Source organism: Heptranchias perlo, unplaced genomic scaffold (assembly GCF_035084215.1).
Source record: "Heptranchias perlo isolate sHepPer1 unplaced genomic scaffold, sHepPer1.hap1 HAP1_SCAFFOLD_1465, whole genome shotgun sequence".
NCBI classification, from domain to species: domain Eukaryota; kingdom Metazoa; phylum Chordata; class Chondrichthyes; order Hexanchiformes; family Hexanchidae; genus Heptranchias; species Heptranchias perlo.
This window is the reverse complement of record NW_027138717.1, coordinates 10,001-20,000: the sequence shown is the minus strand read 5'-3', so window position 1 is coordinate 20,000 and position 10,000 is coordinate 10,001.

Sequence of the window (10,000 nt, the reverse complement as noted above, 5' to 3'; positions counted from 1 at the left end):
GGAGCCGGGTCGGCCCAATTTAAAACGGAGAATAGAGTGCTGCCCTCTGCGGGTGAAAACCTGGAAGTACGTTGGTTAATGATTTCCAGTTCACCCCGCTTGGTCAGGCCCACTCGGAGGCGGATAACTCCGGAACGCCGAGGCCGATTTCCTCCGGGTATGGCTCGTTGCGTGCGGCAGGAGGAGGCGCAGCGTACGGTACCGAGCACTCGGAGGTGCGGTGCTGCCCGCCGGAGTGACAGCGAAAGGCTGCGCACCGCTTTCCGCCTGGTAACTCGGCGTCTGTGAGACCGACCGACTCCGCTTTACCGCCGGAGCTAGAGTGGGGCAAGGGGCACCGTTGGGTACCGGAACGATCACGTTCGCACACCGTGAAGTCGAGTGCCGGGCCGCTGAAAGCGAGCAGGGTGCCACCGCTCGGGGCCCCGGTTTGTCCGTCCCACCCGGAGGCCCATATCTCCGGAAGGCACAGGCCGATTTCCTCCGGGTATGGCTCGTTGTATGCGGCCGGACCAGGCGCAGCGGACGGTACCGAGCACTCGGAGGTCCGGCGCTGCCCGCCGGAGGTACAGCGAAAGGCTGCAAACCACTTTCCGCCGCCTCCCTCCGCGGGCGTGAGACCGACGGTCATCGGGTTTGGTTCCGCGGCTCGAGCAGGACGAGGGGCAGCGAACGGTACCGGAACGAACCCGGTCGCACACCGGGAAGTCGAGTGCCGGGTCTCGAAACGGAGCCGGGTCGGCCCAGTTTAAAACGGAGAAGAGAGTGCTGCCCTCTGCGGGTGAAAACCTGGAAGTACGTTGGTTAATGATTTCCAGTTCACCCCGCTTGGTCAGGCCCACTCGGAGGCGGATAACTCCGGAACGCCGAGGCCGATTTCCTCCGGGTATGGCTCGTTGCGTGCGGCAGGAGGAGGCGCAGCGTACGGTACCGAGCACTCGGAGGTGCGGTGCTGCCCGCCGGAGTGACAGCGAAAGGCTGCGCACCGCTTTCCGCCTGCTAACTCGGCGTCCGTGAGACCGACCGACTCCGCTTTAGCACCGGAGCTAGAGTGGGGCAAGGGGCACCGAAGGGTACCGGAACGATCACGTTCGCATACCGGGAAGTCGAGTGCCGGGCCGCTGAAAGCGAGCAGGGTGCCACCGACTCGTCGGGCCAACTCGGAGGCTGATATCTCAGGAAGGCCGAGGCCGATTTCCTCCGGGTATGGCTTGTTGCGTGCGGCAGGAGGAGGCGCAGCGTACGGTACCGAGCACTCGGAGGTGCGATGCTGCCCGCCGGAGTGACAGCGAAAGGCTGCGCACCGCTTTCCGCCTGGTAACTCGGCGTCCGTGAGACCGACCGACTCCGCTTTAGCGCCGGAGCTAGAGTGGGGCAAGGGGCACGTTTGGGTACCGGAACGATCACGTTCGCATACCGGGAAGTCGAGTGCCGGGCCGCTGAAAGCGAGCAGGGTGCCACCGACTCGTCGGGCCCACTCGGAGGCTGATATCTCAGGAAGGCCGAGGCCGATTTCCTCCGGGTATGGCTCGTTGCGTGCGGCAGGAGGCGGCGCAGCGTACGGTACCGAGCACTGGGAGGTGCGATGCTGCCCGCCGGAGTGACAGCGAAAGGCTGCGCACCGCTTTCCGCCTGCTAACTCGGCGTCCGTGAGACCGACCGACTTCGCTTTACCGCCGGAGCTAGAGTGGGGCAAGAGGCACGGTTGGGTACCGGAACGATCACGTTCGCACACCGGGAAGTCGAGTGCCGGGTCTCGAAACGGAGCCGGGTCGGCCCAATTTAAAACGGAGAATAGAGTGCTGCCCTCTGCGGGTGAAAACCTGGAAGTACGTTGGTTAATGATTTCCAGTTCACCCCGCTTGGTCAGGCCCACTCGGAGGCGGATAACTCCGGAACGCCGAGGCCGATTTCCTCCGGGTATGGCTCGTTGCGTGCGGCAGGAGGCGGCGCAGCGTACGGTACCGAGCACTCGGAGATGCGGTGCAGCCCGCCGGAGTGACAGCGAAAGGCTGCGCACCGCTTTCCGCCTGCTAACTCGGCGTCCGTGAGACCGACCGACTTCGCTTTACCGCCGGAGCTAGAGTGGGGCAAGGGGCACGGTTGAGTACCGGAAGGATGACGTTCGCACACCGGGAAGTCGAGTGCCGGGCCGCTGAAAGCGAGCAGGGTGCCACCGCTCGGGGCCCCGGTTTGTCCGTCCCACCCGGAGGCCCATATCTCCGGAAGGCACAGGCCGATTTCCACCGGGTATGGCTCGTTGTGTGCGGCCGGACCAGGCGCAGCGGACGGTACCGAGCACTCGGAGGTCGGGCGCTGCCCGCCGGAGGTACAGCGAATGGCTGCAAACCACTTTCCGCCGCCTCCCTCCGCGGGCGTGAGACCGACGGTCGTCGGGTTTGTTTCCGCGGCTAGAGCAGGACGAGGGGCAGCGAACGGTACCGGAAGGAACCCGGTCGCACACCGGGAAGTCGACTAGCGGGCCGCCGAAAGCGAGCACGGGGCCCCGGTTTGTCCGTCCCACCCGGAGGCCCATATCTCTGGAAGGCACAGGCCGATTTCCACCGGGTATGGCTCGTTGTGTGCGGCAGGACCAGGCGCAGCGGACGGTACCGAGCACTCGGAGGTCGGGCGCTGCCCGCCGGAGGTACAGCGAAAGGCTGCAAACCACTTTCCGCCACCTCCCTCCGCGGGCGTGAGACCGACGGTCGTCGGGTTTGTTTCCGCGGCTAGAGCAGGACGAGGGGCAGCGAACGGTACCGGAACGAACCCGGTCGCACACCGGGAAGTCGACCAGCGGGCCGCCGAAAGCGTGCTCGGGTCCCCGGTTTGTCTGTCCCACCCGGAGGCTGATATCTGAGGAAGTCCGAGGCCGATCTCCTCCGGCTAACTCGGCGGGCAATGTGTCCCCCCCACCATCTTCGGCTGATTACCGTGGCTGGACCGGATCAAGGAGCAACGGAACCGTGCCAGAACGACGTCGGTCGGACGGCGTGAACTGATAGTGCCGAGGCCGGAAACCGAGCCGGAAATGTGCACCGATTTATTGGTCCCACTCGCAGGCCCATATCTCCGGAAGGCCGAGGCCGATTTCCTCCGGGTATGGTTCGCTGCGTGCAGCCGGAAGGGGAGCAGCGGACGGCACTGAGCAGCCGGAGGTGCGGCGCTGCCCGCCGGAGCTGCAAGCGAAAGGCTGCGCACCGCTTTCCGCTGGTTAACTCGGCAGGCCGTCAGGCCGACCGACTCCGCTTCAGCACGGGAGCTAGAGTCGGGCAAGGGGCACCGAAGGGTACCGGAAGGATCACGTTCGGACACCGGGAAGTCGAGTGCCGGGCCGCCGAAAGCGAGCTCGGGGCCCCGGTTTGTCCGTCCCACCCGGAGGCCCATATCTCGAGAAGGCACAGGCCGATTTCCTCCGGGTTTGGCTCGCTGCGTGCGGCCGGACGAGGCGCAGCGAACGGTACCGAGCACTCGGAGGTGCGGCGCTGCCCGCCGGAGGTACAGCGAAAGGCTGCAAACCGCTTTCCGCCTCCTCTCCCCTCGGGCGTGAGACCGACGGTCGTCTGGTTTGCTTCCGCGGCAAGAGCAGGACGAGGGGCACCGAGCGGTACCAGAACGAACCCGGTCGCACACCGGGATGTGGAGTGCCCGGCCCAAACCCGCTACCCCCCCCCCCCCCCCCCCCCACCCGAAAGCGAGCCCCGGTTTGTGGATTAAAAGTGAAGCGGCAAAGATTTGTAAAACAGCGTGAAATGATGAACCAGAAGCCCAAAGTAATGGTGGGAATAAAAGTTCCGAAATGTGAAATGGTGAACCAGAAGTTGTGTGAACTGTTTAACCCAAAGTGGCAAAAATGGATTAAAAGGGGTGAAATGATCGACCGCAAAGCAGGGCAAGCATTAAACAAAAGCAGCAGCATTTTTTAAAAAGGGACAAATGGTTTACCAGAATCCCAAAAGAATGCTCAGAGACTTAAGTCCCAAAGGGGCAAATGGTTAACCAGAAGCTGGGTGAACTGCTTAACCCAAAGTGGGAAAAAGGATAAAAAAGGGGTGAACTGATCAACCAGAAGTCGACAACAATGTGCGGCGATTAAGTCTGAAAGAGGGAAAGGTTGACCGGAATGCAGGGAAATGATTAAACAAAAGCAGAAAAATTCAGTAAAAAGGGGCAAGTGGTGAACCAGAAGTTGGGTGAACTGCTTAACCAAAAGTGGGAAAGAGGATTAAAAGGGGTGAAATGATGAACCAGAAGGCGAAAGCAATGTGCCGCGTCGAAGTCCTAAAGGGGAAAAGGTTGACCAGAAAGCAGGGAAATGATTAAACAAAAGCAGAAAAATTCAGTAAAAAGGGGCAAGTGGTGAACCAGAAGTTGGGTGAACTGCTTAACCAAAAGTGGGAAAGAGGATTAAAAGGGGAGAAATGTTGAACCAGATGTCGAAAACAATGCGCGGCGATGAAGTCTGAAAGAGGAAAAGGTTGACCGCAAAGCAGGGAAAGCATTAAACAAAAGCAGCAGCATTTTAAAAAAAGGGACAAATGGTTTACCAGAATCCCAAAAGAATGCTCAGAGACTTAAGTACCAAAGGGCAAATGGTTAACCAGAAGCTGGGTGAACTGTTTAACCAAAAGTGGGAAAAAGGATTAAAAGGGGTGAAATGATTAACCAGAAGGCGAAAGCAATGTGCCGCGTCGAAGTCCTAAAGGGGAAAAGGTTGACCATAAAGCAGGGAAATGATTAAACAAAAGCAGAAAAATTCAGTAAAAAGGGGCAAATGGTTAACCAGAAGTTGGGTGAACTGCTTAACCAAAAGTGGGAAAGAGGATTAAAAGGGGAGAAATGTTGAACCAGATGTCGAAAACAATGCGCGGCGATGAAGTCTGAAAGAGGAAAAGGTTGACCGCAAAGCAGGGAAAGGATTAAACAAAAGCAGCAATATCTTTTAAAAAGGGACAAATGGTGAACCAGAATCACAAAAGAATGCTCAGAGACTTAAGTCCCAAAGGGGCAAATGGTTAACCAGAAGCTGGGTGAACTGTTTAACCAAAAGTGGGAAAAAGGATTAAAATGTTGTGAAATGATTAACCAGAAGGCGAAAGCAAAGTGCGGCGGCGAAGTCCAAAAGGGGAAAAGTTTGACAAGAAAGCAGGGAAATGATTAAACCAAAGCGGAAAAATTCAGTAAAAAGGGGCAAATGGTTAACCAGAAGCAGGGTGAACTGCTTAACCAAAAGCGGGAAAGAGGATTAAAAGGGGAGAAATGTTGAACCAGATGTCGAAAACAATGCGCGGCGATGAAGTCTGAAAGAGGAAAAGGTTGACCGCAAAGCAGGGAAAGGATTAAACAGAAGCAGCAATATCTTTTAAAAAGGGACAAATGGTGAACCAGAATCCCAAAAGAATGCTCAGAGACTTAAGTCCCAAAGGGGCAAATGGTTAACCAGAAGCTGGGTGAACTGTTTAACCAAAAGTGGGAAAAAGGATTAAAATGTTGTGAAATGATTAACCAGAAGGCGAAAGCAAAGTGCGGCGGCGAAGTCCTAAAGGGGAAAAGGTTGACCAGAAAGCAGGGAAATGATTAAACAAAAGCAGAAAAATTCAGTAAAAAGGGGCAAATGGTTAACCAGAAGTTGGGTGAACTGCTTAACCAAAAGTGGGAAAGAGGATTAAAAGGGGAGAAATGTTGAACCAGATGTCGAAAACAATGCGCGGCGATGAAGTCTGAAAGAGGAAAAGGTTGACCGCAAAGCAGGGAAAGGATTAAACAGAAGCAGCAATATCTTTTAAAAAGGGACAAATGGTGAACCAGAATCACAAAAGAATGCTCAGAGACTTAAGTCCCAAAGGGGCAAATGGTTAACCAGAAGCTGGGTGAACTGTTTAACCAAAAGTGGGAAAAAGGATTAAAAGGGGAGAAATGTTTAACCAGAAGGTGAAAGCAAAGTGCGGCGGCGAAGTCCAAAAGGGGAAAAGTTTGACAAGAAAGCAGGGAAATGATTAAACCAAAGCGGAAAAATTCAGTAAAAAAGGGGCAAATGGTTAAACAGAAGCAGGGTGAACTGCTTAACCCAAAGTGGGAAAAAGGATTAAAAGGGGAGAAATGTTTAACCAGATGTCGTAAACAAGGTGCGGCGATGAAGTCGGAAAGAGGGAAAGGTGGACCGCAAAGCAGGGAAAGCATTAAACAAAAGCAGCAACATTTTTAAAAAAGGGACAAATGGTGAACCAGAATCCCAAAATAATGCTCAGAGACTTAAGTCCCAAAGGGGCAAATGGTTAACCAGTAGCTGGGTGAACTGTCTAACCCAAAGTGGGAAAAAGGATTAAAAGGGGTGAAATGATTAACCAGAAGGCGAAAGCAAAGTGCGGCGGCGAAGTCGTAAGGGGAAAAGGTTGACCAGAAAGCAGGGAAAGCATTAAACAAAAGCGGCAACATTTTTTAAAAAGTGGCAAATGGTTAACCAGAATCCCAAAAGAATGCTCAGAGACTTAAGTCCCAAAGGGGAAATGGTTAACCAGAAGCTGGGTGAACTGGTGAACCAAAAGTGGGAAAAAGGATTAAAAGGGGAGAAATGTTTAACCAGAAGGCAAAAGCAAAGTGCGGCGGCGAAGTCCAAAAGGGGAAAAGGTTGACAAGAAAGCAGGGAAATGATTAAACCAAAGCGGAAAAATTCAGTATAATGGGGCAAATGGTTAACCAGAAGCTGGGTGAAATGGTTAACCGAAAGTGGCAAAAAAAGATTTAAAGGGGAAAAATGATTAACCAGAAGTCGACAACAATGCGCGGCGATGAAGTCTGAAAGGGGAAAAGGTTGACCACATAGCAGGGAAACGATTAAACAAAAGCGGCAACATTTTTTAAAAAGTGGCAAATGATTAACCAGAATCCCAAAAGAATGCTCAGAGACTAAGTCCCAAAGGGGAAATGGTTAACCAGAAGCTGGGGGAAATGGTTAACCAAAAGTTGCAAAAATGATTAAAAGGGGTGAAATGATTAACCAGGAGGCTAAAGCAATGTGCCGCGGTGAAGTCTGAAAGAGGGAAAGGTTGACCAGAAAGCATTAAACAAAAGCGGCAACATTTTTTAAAAATTGGCAAATGATTAACCAGAATCCCAAAAGAATGCTCAGAGACTAAGTCCCAAAGGGGAAATGGTTAACCAGAAGCTGGGGGAAATGGTTAACCAAAAGTTGCAAAAATGATTAAAAGGGGTGAAATGATTAACCAGAAGTCGAAAATAATGTGCGGCGATGAAGTCCTAAAGGGGAAAAGTTTGACCACAAAGCAGGGAAAGCATTAAACAAAAGCGGCAACATTTTTAAAAAAGTGGCAAATGATTAACCAGAATCCCAAAAGAATGCTCAGAGACTAAGTCCCAAAGGGGAAATGGTTAACCAGAAGCTGGGGGAAATGGTTAACCAAAAGTTGCAAAAATGATTAAAAGGGGTGAAATGATTAACCAGGAGGCTGAAGCAATGTGCCGCGGTGAAGTCTGAAAGAGGGAAAGGTTGACCAGAAAGCATTAAACAAAAGTGGCAACATTTTAAAAAAATTGGCAAATGGTTAACCAGAATCCCAAAAGAATGCTCAGAGACTAAGTCCCAAAGGGGAAATGGTTAACCAGAAGCTGGGGGAAATGGTTAACCAAAAGTTGCAAAAATGATTAAAAGGGGTGAAATGATTAACCAGGAGGCTAAAGCAATGTGCCGCGGTGAAGTCTGAAAGAGGGAAAGGTTGACCAGAAAGCATTAAACAAAAGCGGCAACATTTTTTAAAAATTGGCAAATGATTAACCAGAATCCCAAAAGAATGCTCAGAGACCGAGTCCCAAAGGGGAAATGGTTAACCAGAAGCTGGGGGAAATGGTTAACCAAAAGTTGCAAAAATGATTAAAAGGGGTGAAATGATTAATCAGGAGGCTAAAGCAATGTGCCGCGGTGAAGTCTGAAATTGGGAAAGGTTGACCAGAAAGCATTAAACAAAAGCGGCAACATTTTTTAAAAATTGGCAAATGATTAACCAGAATCCCAAAAGAATGCTCAGAGACTAAGTCCCAAAGGGGAAATGGTTAACCAGAAGCTGGGGGAAATGGTTAACCAAAAGTTGCAAAAATGATTAAAAGGGGTGAAATGATTAACCAGGAGGCTAAAGCAATGTGCCGCGGTGAAGTCTGAAAGAGGGAAAGGTTGACCAGAAAGCATTAAACAAAAGCGGCAACATTTTTTAAAAATTGGCAAATGATTAACCAGAATCCCAAAAGAATGCTCAGAGACTAAGTCCCAAAGGGGAAATGGTTAACCAGAAGCTGGGGGAAATGGTTAACCAAAAGTTGCAAAAATGATTAAAAGGGGTGAAATGATTAACCAGGAGGCTGAAGCAATGTGCCGCGGTGAAGTCTGAAAGAGGCAAAGGTTGACCGGAAAGCATTAAACAAAAGTGGCAACATTTTTTAAAAATTGGCAAATGGTTAACCAGAATCCCAAAAGAATGCTCAGAGACTAAGTCCCAAAGGGGAAATGGTTAACCAGAAGCTGGGGGAAATGGTTAACCAAAAGTTGCAAAAATGATTAAAAGGGGTGAAATGATCAACCAGAAGTCGAAAATTATGTGCGGCGATGAAGTCCTAAGGGGGAAAAGTTACCCAGAAGGCAGGGAAATGATCAAACGAAAGCAGCCAAAAAATTATTAAAAGAGGGGAACTGATGAACCAAAAGGTGAGAAACGGCCCGCAGAGACTAAGTCCAAAACGGGAACTGGTGAACCGGAAATGATTAACCAAAAACTAAGTCCGAAGAGGGAACTGGTAAACCAGAACTGAGTAACCCGATTTTTAAAATTAATTATAAATGGGGAAACGATTGAGCAAAAGGCGGAAATTAAGTCACAGGGACCAGGTCCGAAAGGGCAAGAGGTTACCCCGTAGGGGGCATTCGTCAACTCAATCTGAAAATTTTGAAGGCAAATCTGACCAAAATGCGGAAATCGGACCACACCGCGAGGGGCGCCATTCGACGGGGCAGGGGTAGACGCGTCGAACGGTACCTGAAGGTCCCGGCTGCGACACGTGAGTCCGGAGATATGGCCAGTCAAAGTCTGATGGGAGGTACCGAAGCCGAAAAATCGAAACGCGTTTGCGGCGATTCGGTGTCAGAGAGTCGGTCACGAATTCAAATTCGTCCCGCTGATTCGCCAATTGCCAGCCGGTTCCGGGGGGATTGGCGGGGTACCTGCAGGATAGTAAGAGGTGGCATGTCGAGACTTAGCCTGTTTACCAGACTTGTGTCTAGCGCCTCCAGGTCTGCAGAGACCGACCCGGGCTGCCGCCCAACCGACTTTTAAGCCTTTTGGGAGTGGGAATTTTTCCCATTTTTCCCCATTTTTCGGGTTTTTTGGTCGGGCTTGAAAACGGCGGCCCCGAGGCCTCCCGGGGCTGGCGGGCTTCGGCTCCCTTGCGAGAGGGTCCGAATTCCACCCGTTTAAGCCCAGAAAGGAGTTCGGAAGTCAGTCGGTCGAGGGAACCCCTTCGGAAGTCCGACGGGGATGGATTCGGCCGGCGTTTCGGATCTCCGGTCAGAGGATTCCCCCCCTGGGCGGGGGGGTGCGAGTAGCTGCCGGCAAACGGTCCCTTGCACTTGTGGCACAAAAAGTCCGAGCACAGGTTAATGAGTTGGCCGCGGAAGCCCCTATGCCGAAATGAGAAAGCCCCCGTTGCGGGGATTTAGTGACGCATCTGCGGCCGGAGGTGGGAGGCCGTCCTGCCGAATTGACACTTGTCATTCGGGCACCTAGGGATTGGTCGGGTACCCGGAGATTTTCGAGAACACGATTTTCAGAGCTTTCTCTGACAGCCCAGGTGCACTTTAAGAGTGCCTGAAAAAGTGACACTTGGCAAAAGGCTCTCAATTTCAAAGCGGAGACCTTTACAAGAGCACTCGGAAGTCACCTGTCAGCATTTAAAGCTACATCAGGCGGCAATTTTCGAACTCTTTGTCAGTCTGAAA